General features: G+C 38.7%; 1 protein-coding gene across 2 annotated transcripts in view; it reads right to left on the bottom strand.

Annotated features, from left to right (window-relative positions):
* LOC145325799 (tubulin monoglutamylase TTLL4-like) overlaps positions 1 to 17,799 on the bottom strand; it is a 60,081-nt gene that overhangs the window by 9,099 nt on the left and 33,183 nt on the right. The window lies entirely within an intron of this gene.

Here is a 17,799-nt window from a genome sequence, read left to right as displayed (position 1 = left end):
AAAAACTTGTTTTAATCTTATGATTGTACATTTCTATATTCGTAGAAAACTGGATATAATACGATGCTAGACATAGTTTTTTCGTATGGTTGAGAACCGGTTCCTATCCACCGGATTCGAATGAATACGAGAAATCATATTAAAGTATTGGTGGAGAAGTTTGGAAACTGCTAGTTTAAGCCATTCAATTAAGATTTATTGAAGATGTTTGAACCAAATGAGAGAACATGAGAGATCTTTGGGTACCAGTGTAGTTTAGTGTCCAATATCCACTTTGGGTACCAGTGTAGTTTAGTGTCCAATGTCCACTTTGGGTACCAGTGTAGTTTAGTGTCCAATATCCACTTTGGGTACCAGTGTATTTTAGTGTCCAATATCCACTTTGGGTACCAGTGTAGTTTAGTGTCTAATGTCCACTTTGGGTACCAGTGTAGTTTAGTGTCCAATGTCCACTTTGGGTACCAGTGTAGTTTAGTGTCCAATATCCACTTTGGGTACCAGTGTAGTTTAGTGTCCAATGTCCACTTTGGGTACCAGTGTAGTTTAGTGTCCAATATCCACTTTGGGTACCAGTGTATTTTAGTGTCCAATATCCACTTTGGGTACCAGTGTAGTTTAGTGTCTAATGTCCACTTTGGGTACCAGTGTAGTTTAGTGTCCAATGTCCACTTTGGGTACCAGTGTAGTTTAGTGTCCAATATCCACTTTGGGTACCAGTGTAGTTTAGTGTCCAATATCCACTTTGGGTACCAGTGTAGTTTAGTGTCCAATATCCACTTTGGGTACCAGTGTAGTTTAGTGTCCAATGTCCACTTTGGGTACCAGTGTAGTTTAGTGTCCAATATCCACTTTGGGTACCAGTGTATTTTAGTGTCCAATATCCACTTTGGGTACCAGTGTAGTTTAGTGTCTAATGTCCACTTTGGGTACCAGTGTAGTTTAGTGTCCAATGTCCACTTTGGGTACCAGTGTAGTTTAGTGTCCAATATCCACTTTGGGTACCAGTGTAGTTTAGTGTCCAATATCCACTTTGGGTACCAGTGTAGTTTAGTGTCCAATATCCACTTTGGGTACCAGTGTAGTTTAGTGTCCAATGTCCACTTTGGGTACCAGTGTAGTTTAGTGTCCAATATCCACTTTGGGTACCAGTGTAGTTTAGTATCCAATGTCCACTTTGGGTACCAGTGTAGTTTAGTGTCCAATGTCCACTTTGGGTACCAGTGTAGTTTAGTGTCCAATGTCCACTTTGGGTACCAGTGAAGTTTAGTGTCTAATGTCCACTATGGGTACCAGTGAAGTTTAGTGTCCAATGTCCACTTTGGGTACCAGTGTAGTTTAGTGTCCAATATCCACTTTGGGTACCAGTGTAGTTTAGTGTCCAATATCCACTTTGGGTACCAGTGTAGTTTAGTATCCAATGTCCACTTTGGGTACCAGTGTAGTTTAGTATCCAATATCCACTTTGGGTACCAGTGTAGTTTAGTGTCCAATGTCCACTCCCTCCCATTGCAGACAACCCTTGGGTTGCACCTGTTTTAGACCAACATATTATTCCCTACTCATCCCTACCCTAGTAGTTTTTACCCCTTTTCGGTCAGATTAGAAATCCACAGTCACTAGATTTCAGATTTAAATCTGTCTCAATATGACTCTTTGTTACCAAAGTTCAGATATGACAAAATTTGACCAAAGTTCAGATTTCAATCTGAAATTTAGTGACATTATGTCAGGTTATTTTCTCATTTTTGGCAATGCAAACAAATCTGACCCAATATCACCAAAAGTCATATATGACATTTAGTGACATAGAGTCAGAGTTGGGGAAATTACCTAATCTGACACATTATTGCCAAAAGTCATATATGACATTTAGTGAAATAGAGTCAGAGTTGAGAAAATTACCTAATCTGACACAATATCACTAAAAGTCATATATGACATTTAGTGACATAGAGTCAGAGTTGGGGAAATTACCTAATCTGACACAATATCACTAAAAGTCATATATGACATTTAGTGACATAGAGTCAGAGTTGAGGAAATTACCATATCTGACACATTGTTATCAGAATTCATATATGACATTTAGTGACATAGAGTCAGAGTTGGGGCAATTACCATATCTGACACATTGTTACCAAAAGTCATATATGACATTTAGTGAGATAGAGTCAGAGTTGGGGAAATTACCTAATCTGACACATTGTTACCATAATTCATATATGACATTTAGTGACATAGAGTCAGAGTTGGGGCAATCACCATATCTGACACATTGTTACCAAAAGTCATATATGACATTTAGTGAAATAGAGTCAGAGTTGAGAAAATTACCTAATCTGACGCATTGTTGCCAAAAGTCAGATATGACATTTAGTGACATAGAGTCAGAGTTGAGAAAATTACCTAATCTGACACATTGTTACCAGAATTCATATATGTCATTTAGTGACATAGAGTCAGAGTTGGGGAAATTACCTAATCTGACACATTGTTGCCAAAAGTCAGATATGATATTTAGTGACAGAGAGTCAGAGTTGAGAAAATCGCCTAATCTGACACATTGTTACCAGAATTCATATATGACATTTAGTGACATAGAGTCAGAGTTGGGGCAATTACCATATCTGACACATTGTTACCAAAAGTCATATATGACATTTTGTGAGATAGAGTCAGAGTTGAGAAAATTACCTAATCTGACACATTGTTGCCAAAAGTCAGATATGACATTTAGTGACATAGAGTCAGAGTTGAGAAAATTACCTTATCTGACACATTGTTACCAGAATTCATATATGACATTTAGTGACATAGAGTCAGAGTTGGGGAAATTACCTAATCTGACACATTGTTGAAAAAAGTCAGATATGACATTTAGTGACAGAGAGTCAGAGTTGAGGAAATCGCCTAATCTGACACATTGTTACCAGAATTCATATATGACATTTAGTGACATAGAGTCAGAGTTGGGGCAATTACCATATCTGACACATTTTTACCAAAAGTCAGATATGACATTTAGTGAGATAGAGTCAGAGTTGGTGAAATTACCTAATCTGACACATTGTTATCAGAATTCATATATGACATTTAGTGACATAGAGTCAGAGTTGGGGCAATTACCATATCTGACACATTTTTACCAAAAGTCAGATATGACATTTAGTGACATAGAGTCAGAGTTGGGGCAATTACCATATCTGACACATCACTGTGGGCTAGAATTGAATCAAGACAAAAGTAAGTGCCGAGCCCTGGGACCTATGTATGGTGAAAATAGACATAAAACCATGATGATTCCAGGTAAAACCAAAATATTTTAGCGGGGGCTTTTTGAGAAAATTAGATTTGAAAATTTCAAATTCAATTTTCACCCCCTAGGAGTTGCCGCATAATCATGACAAGAAAAACAAACATTATTTATTTTACATTTTGAACAACTTTGCTTTTATAAAATCTTTCATAAAACCTCTCTATATATGATTTATTTTGGGCTGAATTTTCGTGACCTTTGCAAAGCAAGTGATAAAAATGGCCATTAATTAACTCCCCCCAGAGTGGTTTTATGAAGAACTTTAGTTAGATCCTAGGTTGCATTGAAAAGTCCCTAGGATTTGATGTGGCTTCAGTCATTGCTGATACAGCGTCATGTTCATGCTTTGGTTGCATTAATTGTTGCAATAACACCGTGACCAAAAAATCACGAAACCTTAACTCTCCACCTTTAAGTTTGACGTGTAAATGACCCACAGGTTCTAATTAAAGTGTCAAGGAAACTGTTGGGAAGGATGCAACTCAAATCCACGTCATACCAAAAATGTTAATAATGGTACCTACCTGCATTGTTTGGCACAGGATATAAAAAAAAATGCAGAGTAGGGGGAATGCCTTGGCCCAAAACAGGCACAACTCATTGCCATGCACAGTTAGGATCTCCAGACAAAGATCGTGCAATCAAAGGGTTGGTTGTCTGTAATGTACTGTACTATGGGTATGAGGTGAAGGACCAAGAGTCTGGCCTTGAGTTGACAAGTTGACTGTTCAGTCCAGGTGCAACTCACCCACACGACATTAACCCTTACAGATCATATTGACCCCCCCCCCCCTCTAGTTTTTTCAATGTTATTTTTTTTGTAGGTAAGATAGAGAGTTGTGACTTCATGACTTTTTAATTTTAGTAATTATATGTCGGCATGAGTTAATCTTTTAAGGATATCTGGTCTGTGTCGGTCGTGGCATCCTGTCAAAATCGGTTAGGTGGCACCAAATTTAGAAAAAAAATCTAAATAAATCTTAGTAACTACATTATGACTTTTGTGTATAAGGTAGAAAACTAAAATTTTTTTGGTGAATACTTAGATATCAATGATCTTCTGAGAAAAGTGGTGTTATGACCGTTTGACCGCTCCCTGACCAACTTTATGACCGAATTTTGTCAGGCTTTTACTACAGACATATATCATGAATATCATGGCTAGATACCTATAATTTTTTTTGGTACATCCTTGAGCAACAATAAACAGATAAAAATATTAATTGGCGCCGCCAACCGCCGTTTTACCGCCATAACCGCCAAAAATGGCGGTTTCCATTATTTGCTGTTTTTCGGAAAAAGTAATTTTTTGTTATGAGAAATAAAAGTTCATCCTAAAATTTGGTCATCCTAGCTGCAAAATTGGCCGCTCTACAGCTGTTTTAATATTTAGCGGCTTTAATATTTCTCTAAAAATACACATGAACCACCAGAAAAAATTTTTACGTCTTTATCTGTAACAGGAGCCGAGATGGGTGGGGGGGGGGGGGGTCAAAAAATTGCTTGTGGTGGTGGGAGGGGGGGGGGGGGTCTGAAATCTTTTGGGTGGGGTAAATAATGATTTGAACATATTTTTTCTTAATAATTTGAAAAAATTACTTCTTTGAATAGACATTGCTTACACACCCAGTGCATTGTTTCATTAAAAGGCTCAACATGAAATAAATTAATTAATTTGATAAACTTTAGCCCTTAAGTTTTTTCTATCTCATTTCTGTGTGTGAAAGATGGAGTGACTTTTCAAATTTGGGTATGACACATAACTGAGAGTTTGAATTTTTTGAATATCTCCATCCTGGCAGGCACAGGATGCCAGCAAACCGGGCAGGGTCATCCAGGTAAAGAGCAAAAATATTTTTTGACTTAATCAAAACATTTTATCTAATCAAAATACTAAATTATCCTCTAGTAGTAAATAATAGGTGATCAAGTCAATTTCAGGTTCCAGGTATGATCCTGTAGGTCCTGATCCCTTAGGTCTCCAGAAATCTTTTAAAGCCTCCCATGACCCCCAACTTTAGCGGGTAGTAGCTGCGGCCGCTTTGTTTTTTGTTTTTGTTTTGAGACTTCTAATATAAAATTTACATAAAGATACTTTTTTTTAATGTATTTCTAGCTTCAAAAATAAAAAAATTACAGCCATTAAAAATTTTTAAGTAAAAAAGAACCTATAAGCAAACGTTATTAAATAAAAGGTTGAAGGAAGCAAAATTTGACTTTGATTCACTTATAGTCAGAAACTTATTATCAAACAGGGGACATGGAAGCTAGTAATAGTGGCTGACTCAGATTATGACGTCAAAAAAAAAAATTAACCAATGAGTGGCCAATATAAATTTTACCATTGGTCAATTACAGTGTATACTGGCCTCTCATTGGTTAATTTTTTTTATGTCTTTATCTGAGTCAGCCACTTTTACTAGCTTTGGGACATGCACAAAAAAATTTTAGCTTCTATCTCTAATAAGAGCTGAGAAAATTGAGGGGGGGGGGGGCAAATTGATAAGGGTGCGGCTAGGGGCCCAACTGTTAAGGGATAACTGGCAAAAAGAGTTATTTTTGCATTTATAGACAGCTTGCTGTAGATAGTAGACTATAAAAGTTTTAAAGATTTTTAATCAATATAATAGATTTGAAATCTGCATAAAATTTTAAGGATTTTTTATAAAATTCGTTTTTTATATAATTCTTTATTTAAAGGCGCAAATACGATTTAAGTTAATAAATTTTGACCAATAGGATAGCTGGATTGGAAACTACCTACGCTCTAATTGGTTGAATGATGTACGTCACTTAAGCTTCTCCAATCAGAGCGCAGATAGTTTTCAATCCACCAATCACAGATCTCAAAATTATTTAACTTAATTTGTATTTGCGCCTTTAAATAAAGAATTATATAAAAAACTAATTTTATAAAAAATCCTTAAAATTTTATGCAGATTTCAAATCTATTATATTGATTAAAAATCTTTAAAACTTTTATAGTCTAGTAGATAGTCATACGATAATTTGTAAGAATTATTACAGTTTTTTTTATCTATGAGGCTCCAAAGGCACGGGCGAACAGTGCTGGTATCAATTGTATTAAGAATAATCAATTTACTATTTGCAGAAAATTTTCTATAAATACGATGTTATACATGATTATCAGTATGGCTGTGAACAGTTTCTAATCCAGCGGATTTTAATTGGTTTTGAAGCTATACTGGAAAAGTAATTACACTTTTTAAAGCTATTTGACTTTCTCTGATGCTATGAAAGATAGACTGCTGAAATTAATAGATATCTATATTGACATATGCACATTTAGTCTATACATTGTTTTATCAGTCATTTTCTTTTAAAAATATTAAAACTTTTTTTATAAATCATGATTTTTAAAAACATATTTTCTCATTCAATCATTTGTGTATTATTAAAGTGCAAAGTTATTCTATGTTGACGTCCGTCCGTTCACGTTTGTAAATATAACAGATGAAAGTTTTGAGTGTATTTTACGAGCCTTGGTATGACCAGCGGGTATAGGATACTATGTTGGTCACGTCTACGCCGTGTATCTACCTCTAACAGCAGCAGCAGCAACACCATCAGCAGCCGCAGCAGCAGCAACAACACCAGCAGCACATGGAGCCAAGAACCAACGCACACAATCTCCCACGCTATCAACGGAGATCATCATCAACACCCGGAGGTTTATCAATAACTCCGACAATGAGGCTAACCCCTCTGCTAGAATGGGTTTTTAACCCTTACAGATCGGGGGGGGGGGGCCCGTAGATATACCACACTTTTCTGGGATCTTGCTGAGTCAAGTATCAACTGTTGGGAATATCAAAGGATGACTCCATGCAAAATTTGAGCCGGATCCGGCCAAAACCGGCCGTGAATTTTATGAAAAACCGGTTTTTTCCGGTTTTTAAGGGGTATCTGTAAATCGATTCAGCTGGAGCAAAACCGGTTAGAGGTACAAAAAATTTTACTTCACATGAAATTTAGCCAATGCAATTGCCTACAAAAATGTACTTCATCATCAACTTGATTGGACAACTCTTTCCCCTCCTAAATGTCCATTAAAACCTCGGAAACGGCAAAAATTGCCAAAAATCATGCCTTCGGCGGCAAATAACGGCTAAACGGTCAGCCGGAGGCGAATGAAACATAAATAAAGAAATGTCTGCCTCAAAAAGTTGTTCAACATCAAAGAGATGCTTGAAGTCTCTAAAACGACTCCTTCCCCTCCTTTAAGGGGAAAAACTGAAAAAACGTGATTTTCAAAAGTATGCCCACTTCGTGGGTGTGGGGGGCACGGAACCCGTCACCCCAGGGTCACCAAATATAAAGGGTAGGCGGCCCACAATGCCGAATTTTCACCAAGTGAAAGTCTTGTGTCATTATCTCTTATGAGAAAAAAGTTATTAATTAATTCAAATTTCAAATTGTGATTTTTTGATGGATTTCTTTGATGAAATGACAGGCCGGTCAATTTTTAGGCCATTTTGTGCGGTTTTTGGGCCGTCACGCCCAAACGGTTTGAGATAATCTCACGGGACCTTTTACCCAACCTAAGTCTGGTTATTTGTGAGGTCTAAGAAAAAAAAATCCCGGATTGGATGAAGCACGATGTCGCTGCGTGCCGTCAAAAATCGCTGGTCGGCTCATTTTGCCCCCTCAAACCCTCACCTCGTGCCATTTTTCTGTGTAAAGATTATAATCATAATCTTTTGCGTAAGTCTGTTTTTTTTTCCTAGACCTCACAAATAACCAGACTTAGGTTGGGCAAAAGGTCCCGTGAGATTATCTCAAACCATTTGGGCGTGACGGCCCAAAAACCGCACAAAATGGCCTAAAAATTGACCGGCCTGTCATTTCATCAAAGAAATCCATCAAAAAATCACAATTTGAAATTTGAATTAATTAATAACTTTTTTCTCATAAGAGATAATGACACAAGACTTTCACTTGGTGAAAATTCGGCATTGTGGGCCGCCTACCCTTTATATTTGGTGACCCTGGGGTGACGGGTTCCGTGCCCCCCACACCCACGAAGTGGGCATACTTTTGAAAATCACGTTTTTTCAGTTTTTCCCCTTAAAGGAGGGGAAGGAGTCGTTTTAGAGACTTCAAGCATCTCTTTGATGTTGAACAACTTTTTGAGGCAGACATTTCTTTATTTATGTTTCATTCGCCTCCGGCTGACCGTTTAGCCGTTATTTGCCGCCGAAGGCATGATTTTTGGCAATTTTTGCCGTTTCCGAGGTTTTAATGGACATTTAGGAGGGGAAAGAGTTGTCCAATCAAGTTGATGATGAAGTACATTTTTGTAGGCAATTGCATTGGCTAAATTTCATGTGAAGTAAAATTTTTTGTACCTCTAACCGGTTTTGCTCCAGCTGAATCGATTTACAGATACCCCCTAAAAACCGGAAAAAACCGGTTTTTCATAAAATTCACGGCCGGTTTTGGCCGGATCCGGCTCAAATTTTGCATGGAGTCATCCTTTGATATTCCCAACAGTTGATACTTGACTCAGCAAGATCCCAGAAAAGTGTGGTATATCTAGGGGGGGGGTCATATTGACCCCCCCCCCCTCTGTTTTTTCAATGTCATTTTTTTTGTAGGTAAGATAGAGAGTTGTGACTTCATGACTTTTTAAGTTTAGTAATTATACGTCGGCAAGAGTTGATCTTATAAGGATATCTGGTCTGTGTCGGTCGTGGCGTCCGGTCAAAGTCAGTTAGGTGGAACCAAATTTAGAAAAAATTCTAAATAAATCTTAATTTCTACATTATGACTTTTGTTTATAAGGTAAAAACCTAAAATTTTTTGGTGAATACTTAGATATCAATGACCTTCTGAGAAAAGTGGTGTTATGACCGTTTGACCGCTCCCTGACCGACTTTATGACCGATTTTTGTCCGGCTTTTACTACAGACATATATCATGAATATCGTGGCTTCTATTACAGCTAGAGGCCTAAAATTTTTTTTGGTAAATCCTTGAGCAACAGTAAACAGATAAAAATATTAATTGGCGCCGCCAACCGCCGTTTAACCGCCGTAACCGCCGTAACCGCCAAAAATGGTGGTTTCCGTTATTTGCCATTTTTCGGCGATGATCTGAAAAAGTAATTTTTTTGTTATGAAAAATAAAAGTTCGTCCTAAAATTTGGTCATCATAGCTGCAAAATTGGCCGCTCTACAGCTGTTTTAATATTTAGCGGCTGGCCGCTAAAAAGCGGCTAAGGAGCGGTCTGACCGCTATGACTAGAAAAAGTAATTTTCTCTAAAAATACACATGAACCACCAGAAAAAAATTTTATGTCTCTAACTGTAACAGGACCCGAGATAGAGGGGGGGGTCAATATGACCCCCCCCCCCGATCTATTAAGGTGGGAATAGGGGCCCGATCTGTAAGGGTTAATATGCTTGACAAGGAATAAGACATCTCCAGCTTGTCTTATTCGGCTCCTTCTTATTCGAGCTGGAATCGAACAAAACCCAGGTCCTATCTGGTATTGTTCACTGTGCGTCAAAAAACTATCACCAACAGCAATACAATGTTCAACTTGCTTCAAATGGCTCCATGTCAAATGCTCTGGACTAAAATCATCGAAAGAAAGGCAAAAACTCAAGACCTGGACTGGACCATGCTGCACCAACACCCCCTCCAAACCCCCCTCCCCATCAATCTCCCCCCCAAAATTTTCAAAATCAAAAATTTCAAAAAACCCCAAATCTTTCAACACTAAAACCCCCCTCCCTAAAAATTCACCCCTTTCAAAACATTCTCCCCCCTCACGTAACCCCCAACCCCCACGTAATCCCCCCCCAAACCCCCCTCCTCCCCCACCCAATCCCAACCTCCTCCCGAACCGAGGCTACAACTTAAAAATACTACAGTGGAACCTAAACGGCATACAATCAAGTTTAGCAGAACTTCTTCATCACATGGAGAAAAGTAAAACCCTCATAGCTGCAGTACAAGAAACAAAACTTACATCGAAGTCTAAACAACCAACGACTCCCAACTACACATTTGTTAGACAAGACAGAGGTGTAAATAAAGGTGGAGGGCTTGGTTTCTTGGTCCACAAGGACGTAAGCTTCACACTGTTAAAAACACCTCCCACTCTTGAACGAGATCCACACTTGGAGACACTAACCATCAGTATTCCTGGCGAACAATCTCCACTCAACATCAGAAATGTGTATCTACCACCAGTGAGCAGCTGTAATACACCAAACTATGTGCCACCCCTAAACGAATTAACTACTGGACTTGGTGACAACTACTATGTATTAGGGGATGTGAATGCACACCATACACTCTGGCACTCTGGTGCCACCAACGACGCTAGGGGTGAAGCCTTAGCAGACGTCATATCTAATCAAGACTGCGCCATCATAAACCTTGATCAGCCAACCAGAGTAGCCAACAATTCAGCTACTGCTCCAGATGTAAGCATTGCCTCAATCAGCCTGCTACCAACAACGAACTGGAAGGTCGAGAATAAACTTAATTCTGACCATTTACCCATCACTATCAGTGTTTCAGCCACACTGAAAAAGTTCAACTCTAAACCGCAAACTTTCATCAACTTCTCTAAAGCGGATTGGCCAAAGTTCCAATCTTTCACAGAAAAGGAATTTTCAAAAGCCAAGAAAGTTGACAACATCCATGAAGCTGAAAAATTTTTTCGTACCACCCTACAAAAAGCTTCAAAACGATTTATACCTGCGGGACGGATCCCTACCATCTTCAATGCCCTCCCAACAGAAGCAGCTAAACTTATCGACGAACGTGATGAGGTGAAGAAAAACAACCCTGCGGATGCCAGACTTCCTGACCTAAACAAAAACATCAACAACTTAATAAACGAACATAAGAAGAAGAAATGGCAGGAACATGTGATCCTGGTTCCAAGAAGCTCTGGAACACCATTAAGAGCCTTGGTAACCAGCCCCAACAACCCAATAATCAAGGCATTGAATTCAACAACAAGACATACACACATGCCAAACACATTGCAGACCAGTTCAACAGGCAATACTCTCCTGACCCTCACAAGAAACCTCAACAGCCTCTGCGCAGGATTCTACGCAACATGAAGAAGAAAACTAAACATCACAAAATTATCTTTACTCCTGCTCAGACGCTGGCAGCAATAAAGAAAGCAAAGAGCTCCAAAGCACTGGGACCAGACAACATCTCCCCCATAATGTTGAAGAATCTTGGACCTACTGCCATCAACTTCCTCACCATGATCTTCAACAGGTGCATGGAGCTGTCCATCATCCCAAGCATATGGAAAACAGCTAAGATCATTCCCCTACTGAAACCTGGCAAACCTTCCAACCTTGGACCCAGCTATCGTCCTGTTTCACTCCTATCTCCAGCAATCAAGATCCTTGAAGCACTCCTACTTCCTTCCATCAACGATGCTGTCCAACTTGCCCCCCATCAACATGGTTTCAGAAAGGGAAGGTCCACCTGTACAGCACTCCAAGCCATCATAAATCATGTGCATACAGGCCTGAACAGGAAGAAGCCATCTCATAGAACAGTCTCTGTAGCCATAGACCTGTCCCATTCCTTCGACACGGTCGACCACCAGATCCTCTTGGACGACATCAATACACTTGATCTGAACAGTTACATAAAGAGATTTCTATGTGCATACCTACGAGGACGACAAACCTACGTAGTTTTCCGGAATTCTGTATGTAAATACAGAAAGGTGAAGCAGGGTGTACCACAAGGCGGCGTCTTGTCCCCCGTCCTGTTTAACCTATATATGTCTTCCATGCCAGATCCACCAGGTAACATTGTACTGGTTTCCTATGCTGATGATGGTAACATTCTGAATTCTGGACCTAGGATTAAACCAGTAGTGTCAGAAATTAACTCTTATCTGAACACACTGGACACCTGGTTCAAGAGCAGAAACCTCTTCATCTCGCCCTCCAAGTCCTCTGCCACTCTCTTCACAACTTTCTCCAATGAATGCAGTGAAGAATTAGGCGTTGAAATTGCTGGCGAGAAGGTACCCACAGTAAAGAAGCCTAAGATCCTATGTATCACATTCGATAACATGTTGTCCTTCAGAGAACACACCAGGAATCTTAAAACCAACATACAGTCCAGAAACAACATCCTCAAGGCCCTTACTGGAACCACCTGGGGAAAGGACAAAGAAACCATTGTGAATACCTACAAAGCCACTGGACAATCTTTACTGAACTATTGCTGCCCCATCTGGACGCCGGCCCTCAGTGACACATCCTGGAAAGAACTGCAAACAGCTCAAAACACAGCCCTAAGATCTGCCACAGGCTGTCACATCATGACTGATCTAGACCATCTCCACACAGAAACAAAAGTCATGCAAGTGAGACCTCATTGCGAGATGTTAAGCAAGCAGTTCTTGCTGGCAACTCAAAAACCGGACCACCCTAACAGGATTGACCTGAATGCTTCAGCCCCAGGACGCCAGATGAACGAGACTTTACAGTCAAAATTCGGAAGGGAAATAAAGGATTTATCATATCCTAATCTCTCTGAGAATGATTATAAAGTAAATCTCAAGAAAATCCACACAAACACAGTTAAAACTGTGCTTCGCAACAACGAACCTAACAAGGTCCTTAGAACTCGCCCGCCTGAAATTAATAAATCCGAGAAGGCCCTCCCTCGTTTCACAAGATCCACCTTATCTCAACTTCGATCAGGTTACAGTGTTTATCTCAACAGTTTCAAGGCCCGTGTAGATAAAACTGGAACAGTCGTAGATAAATGTCCTAACTGCGACAGCTCACATACAACAGAACACCTATTCAACTGTCACAACAACCCTACTAGCCTCACAGTCCGAGACCTATGGAAAAATCCTCCAGCAGCCGCCAGATTCCTTAACCTGGCAATAGATGATGATCATGGTTGATAGCACTGGGCTAAAAGAAGAAGACCAGCGGGTATATTCCCAAAAAGCTGAGTCCAATCTTTCAATTTTCGAGATCTAATTCTTTATACTGCATACACTGTTCTTTAAAGATATACATCTGAACCTAAATTGGTAGATATGCCAATCTAATAACCGTACAGGGATCTAAAGGGAAAAGACAAGTGCCGATAAATTGAAGTGCATACCCAATGGGGATACACAAAATTATCCCTTCTATAGATTGCAATTAGTGGTTGAAACGTTTGAACACGGAACTTAACCCTTAACGGTCGGGGGAGGGGGGACGTTGAACGCCCCCCCCCCCTCCAGTATTTTCTATCTCATTTTCTGTGTGTGTGAAAGATAAAGAGCCCAAACTGCCCGACTTTTTAAGTATGGGTATGACACATAACTGAGAGTTGGATTTTTTTTTGAATATCTCCATCCTGGCGGGCACAGGATGCCAGCAAACCTGATAGGTACATCCAGGTAAAGAGCAAAAATATTTTTTTGACTTGAATAACAAAGAATTTTATCTTACCAAAATACTAAAATGTCCTCTAGAAGCCCATCCTCATATGGAATATAGGTGTTCAAGTTAATTTTAGGTTTCAGGTATGATCCTCCAGGTCTCCAGAAATCTTTAAAAGGCTTCTGTGGCCGCGATTTTTGACTTAGAAACTTCAAATTTTAAGCTTAAGCTTTTTTACATGTCTACATAACGTATTAAAATTTAATAAAGATCTACCGCCGTTTTCCCGGCTACCGCCGGCTGCAGCCGCTGAAATTTATATTTTGATATTTCTAATATGATATTAACATAAAGATAAACATTTTCTGCAAAAAAATGTTGTTCTAGCTTCAAAAATTAAAAAATTACAGCCGTTTGAAATTTTTAAGTTAAAAAGGACCTAAAAACAAAGGTTGTTAAATAAAAGGGCGAAGAAAGCGAAAATTGACTTTGACTTACTTAAGGTCGGAAATTCATTATCAAACAGGGGACTTACACAAAATTTTTTAGCCCTCTAGCTCTAATAGGAACTTAGATAATAGGGGGGGCGTTGAACCGATTAAGGTGCGGTAAGGGGCCCGACTGTTAAGGTTTAATAAACCAAGCATTCAAAATTCTATAAAAGTTTCCAAATTTGTTAAGCCAATGAATAAGGGACCTAGTGTAATAAACAGCCAAATGTCTTACTCCCTAACTAGTTAGAATAGTTATCTAGCGCATCGTATTATAGACAGCTTTCTGCAGATATCAAAATAAAAATTCAAAAATTTTTTAGTATGACTGAGACCCTATTCTAATCTAGCGGATGTTAATCAGTTTTAAAGCCATACTGGAAATAAATTTAAGTAACATAGAGTGGTCTAAAGTGTTTTTTTTAAAGGCATTATATGTACTTAATAAAAAGTAGTAAGTTTTTTATCTGTAGCAAAATATCTCTTTAACCACTGAACCGATATAGTTCTTCTTTACAGTAAATCTTTTTATATGTTCAGGGAAGGGTTATGATTATTTTTGGTGGGGGTAACTAAACATCCCACGAGAAATAAAGAAATTGTCATAAGAAAAAATCCCCCCCCCCAAAATGTTTTTTATTATTACTTTTTTTAATTCTTAAAGTAAAGATTTACTAATATATTAAGATATTATATAAAGGATGGCCACATCCATAGAAGCGAAAACTTTAGTGAATTTGATTGGTTGGATTATTAAGTTGAGTGTTTCAACGTTTCAACCACTCATTTAACTCTACAGAAGGGAGAATTTTGTGTATCATTATGGGGGATTTACATAGATTTTTCGGCCATTGTCTTATCCCTATAGATTCCTGATCAAAAGTCATTTCAAGGGTGTTAATAGTAGCGCAACTTCTCTATAAATAGGTTGGGAGGGTACATTGAACTGTAAATTATACTGGTACCCAAAATTATAAAATTGTTCTCTTATTTATTGGCCTAAAAACTTTGGGGACTTTTATTATATTGTCTGTGATATTCTTAATGTTTTAGTAGCAATGATACTTTCACAACTTTGGGGACTTTAGTAAATTATGATTGGTTGTTTTATTATGTTGAGTGTTCAAACTTTTCAATCACTAATTTTAAGCTAAAGATGGAGTAATTATGAGTATCAACATAGGGGGTATACATAGACGTCCAAGGGGGGGGGGGGTAATGGGGTGATTACCCCCCCCAAAATATTTTTCATTTTACCCCTCCCATTTAATATTTACCCCTACCTTTGGGGTGCCGTAGGCATCCCCAACCATTGAGGAGGGGGTATTTACCCCCCCAAACAATTTTAGGGGGGAAATAGCCCCCCCAAAATAAAAAATCTCTAACAAAAAAAAATTTTGGTGCGCTTCGTGCGCATTTTTACTACGAAATATTAATACATTATCAAATTACCCCCCCAAAAAATTTTACCCTGGGGGTAAATTTTGGGGGGGGTAAACAAAATTTACCCCTGCCAACAGATTTCACGGGGGGTAATTACCCCCCCCCCCCAGGCAAATTTTACCCCCAGGGGAAAAAAAAATTTTGGGGGTAAAGAAAGTTTGTGGCGTGCTTCGCACGCCATTTTACCCCCCCCTAAAATTTTTTACCTCCCCCAAATAAAAAAGCTTGGACGACCCTGGAGGTGTACATTATTTTTCGGCCATTACATTGCACATTGGGGCAAATCAACCAAAAAGGGGATTTAATTATTTAGTACCCTTAAAATTCATCTCACAAAAATTTCATTTTATACTTTTTTGTAGGTAATTTAACAACAAACAAATTTGCTTTTATGTTTTTTTTCTGTCATTTGAATACAACATAGAGATAAAGGTCATTTTATGAAGGTAGGTTGAAAATTACTGGATTAACCCCTCCCTGAAAATAGCCCCCTTTACCCTATTTATTTCCAGTATGGCTTTAAAACTGATTAACATCCGCTAGATTAGAATAGGGTCTCAGTCATACTAAAAAATTTTTGAATTTTTATTTTGATATCTGCAGAAAGCTGTCTATAATACGATGCGCTAGATAACTATTCTAACTAGTTAGGGAGTAAGACATTTGGCTGTTTATTACACTAGGTCCCTTATTCATTGGCTTAACAAATTTGGAAACTTTTATAGAATTTTGAATGCTTGGTTTATTAAACCTTAACAGTCGGGCCCCTTACCGCACCTTAATCGGTTCAACACCCCCCCTATTATCTAAGTTCCTATTAGAGCTAGAGGGCTAAAAATTTTTGTGTAAGTCCCCTGTTTGATAATGAATTTCCGACCTTAAGTAAGTCAAAGTCAATTTTCGCTTTCTTCGCCCTTTTATTTAACAACCTTTGTTTTTAGGTCCTTTTTAACTTAAAAATTTCAAACGGCTGTAATTTTTTAATTTTTGAAGCTAGAACAACATTTTTTTGCAGAAAATGTTTATCTTTATGTTAATATCATATTAGAAATATCAAAATATAAATTTCAGCGGCTGCAGCCGGCGGTAGCCGGGAAAACGGCGGTAGATCTTTATTAAATTTTAATACGTTATGTAGACATGTAAAAAAGCTTAAGCTTAAAATTTGAAGTTTCTAAGTCAAAAATCGCGGCCACAGAAGCCTTTTAAAGATTTCTGGAGACCTGGAGGATCATACCTGAAACCTAAAATTAACTTGAACACCTATATTCCATATGAGGATGGGCTTCTAGAGGACATTTTAGTATTTTGGTAAGATAAAATGCTTTGTTATTCAAGTCAAAAAATTATTTTTGCTCTTTACCTGGATGTCCCTATCAGGTTTGCTGGCATCCTGTGCCCGCCAGGATGGAGATATTCAAAAAAAAATCCAACTCTCAGTTATGTGTCATACCCATACTTAAAAAGTCGGGCAGTTTGGGCTCTTTATCTTTCACACACACAGAAAATGAGATAGAAAATACTGGAGGGGGGGAGGGCGTTCAACGTGAGCTGTCGCAGTTAGGACATTTATCTACGACTGTTCCAGTTTTATCTACACGGGCCTTGAAACTGTTGAGATAAACACTGTAACCTGATCGAAGTTGAGATAAGGTGGATCTTGTGAAACGAGGGAGGGCCTTCTCGGATTTATTAATTTCAGGTGGGCGGGTTCTAAGGACCTTGTTAGGTTCGTTGTTGCGAAGCACAGTTTTAACTGTGTTTGTGTGGATTTTCTTGAGATTTACTTTATAATCATTCTCAGAGAGATTAGGATATGATAAATCCTTTATTTCCCTTCCGAATTTTGACTGTAAAGTCTCGTTCATCTGGCGTCCTGGGGCTGAAGCATTCAGGTCAATCCTGTTAGGGTGGTCCGGTTTTTGAGTTGCCAGCAAGAACTGCTTGCTTAACATCTCGCAATGAGGTCTCACTTGCATGACTTTTGTTTCTGTGTGGAGATGGTCTAGATCAGTCATGATGTGACAGCCTGTGGCAGATCTTAGGGCTGTGTTTTGAGCTGTTTGCAGTTCTTTCCAGGATGTGTCACTGAGGGCCGGCGTCCAGATGGGGCAGCAATAGTTCAGTAAAGATTGGC

This window comes from Acartia tonsa, chromosome 8 (genome assembly GCF_053477335.1).
Source record: "Acartia tonsa isolate MP-2025a chromosome 8, ASM5347733v1, whole genome shotgun sequence".
NCBI classification, from domain to species: domain Eukaryota; kingdom Metazoa; phylum Arthropoda; class Copepoda; order Calanoida; family Acartiidae; genus Acartia; species Acartia tonsa.
The sequence above is the reverse complement of the archived record's forward strand: the minus strand, read 5'-3'. Positions and strand labels throughout refer to the sequence as shown.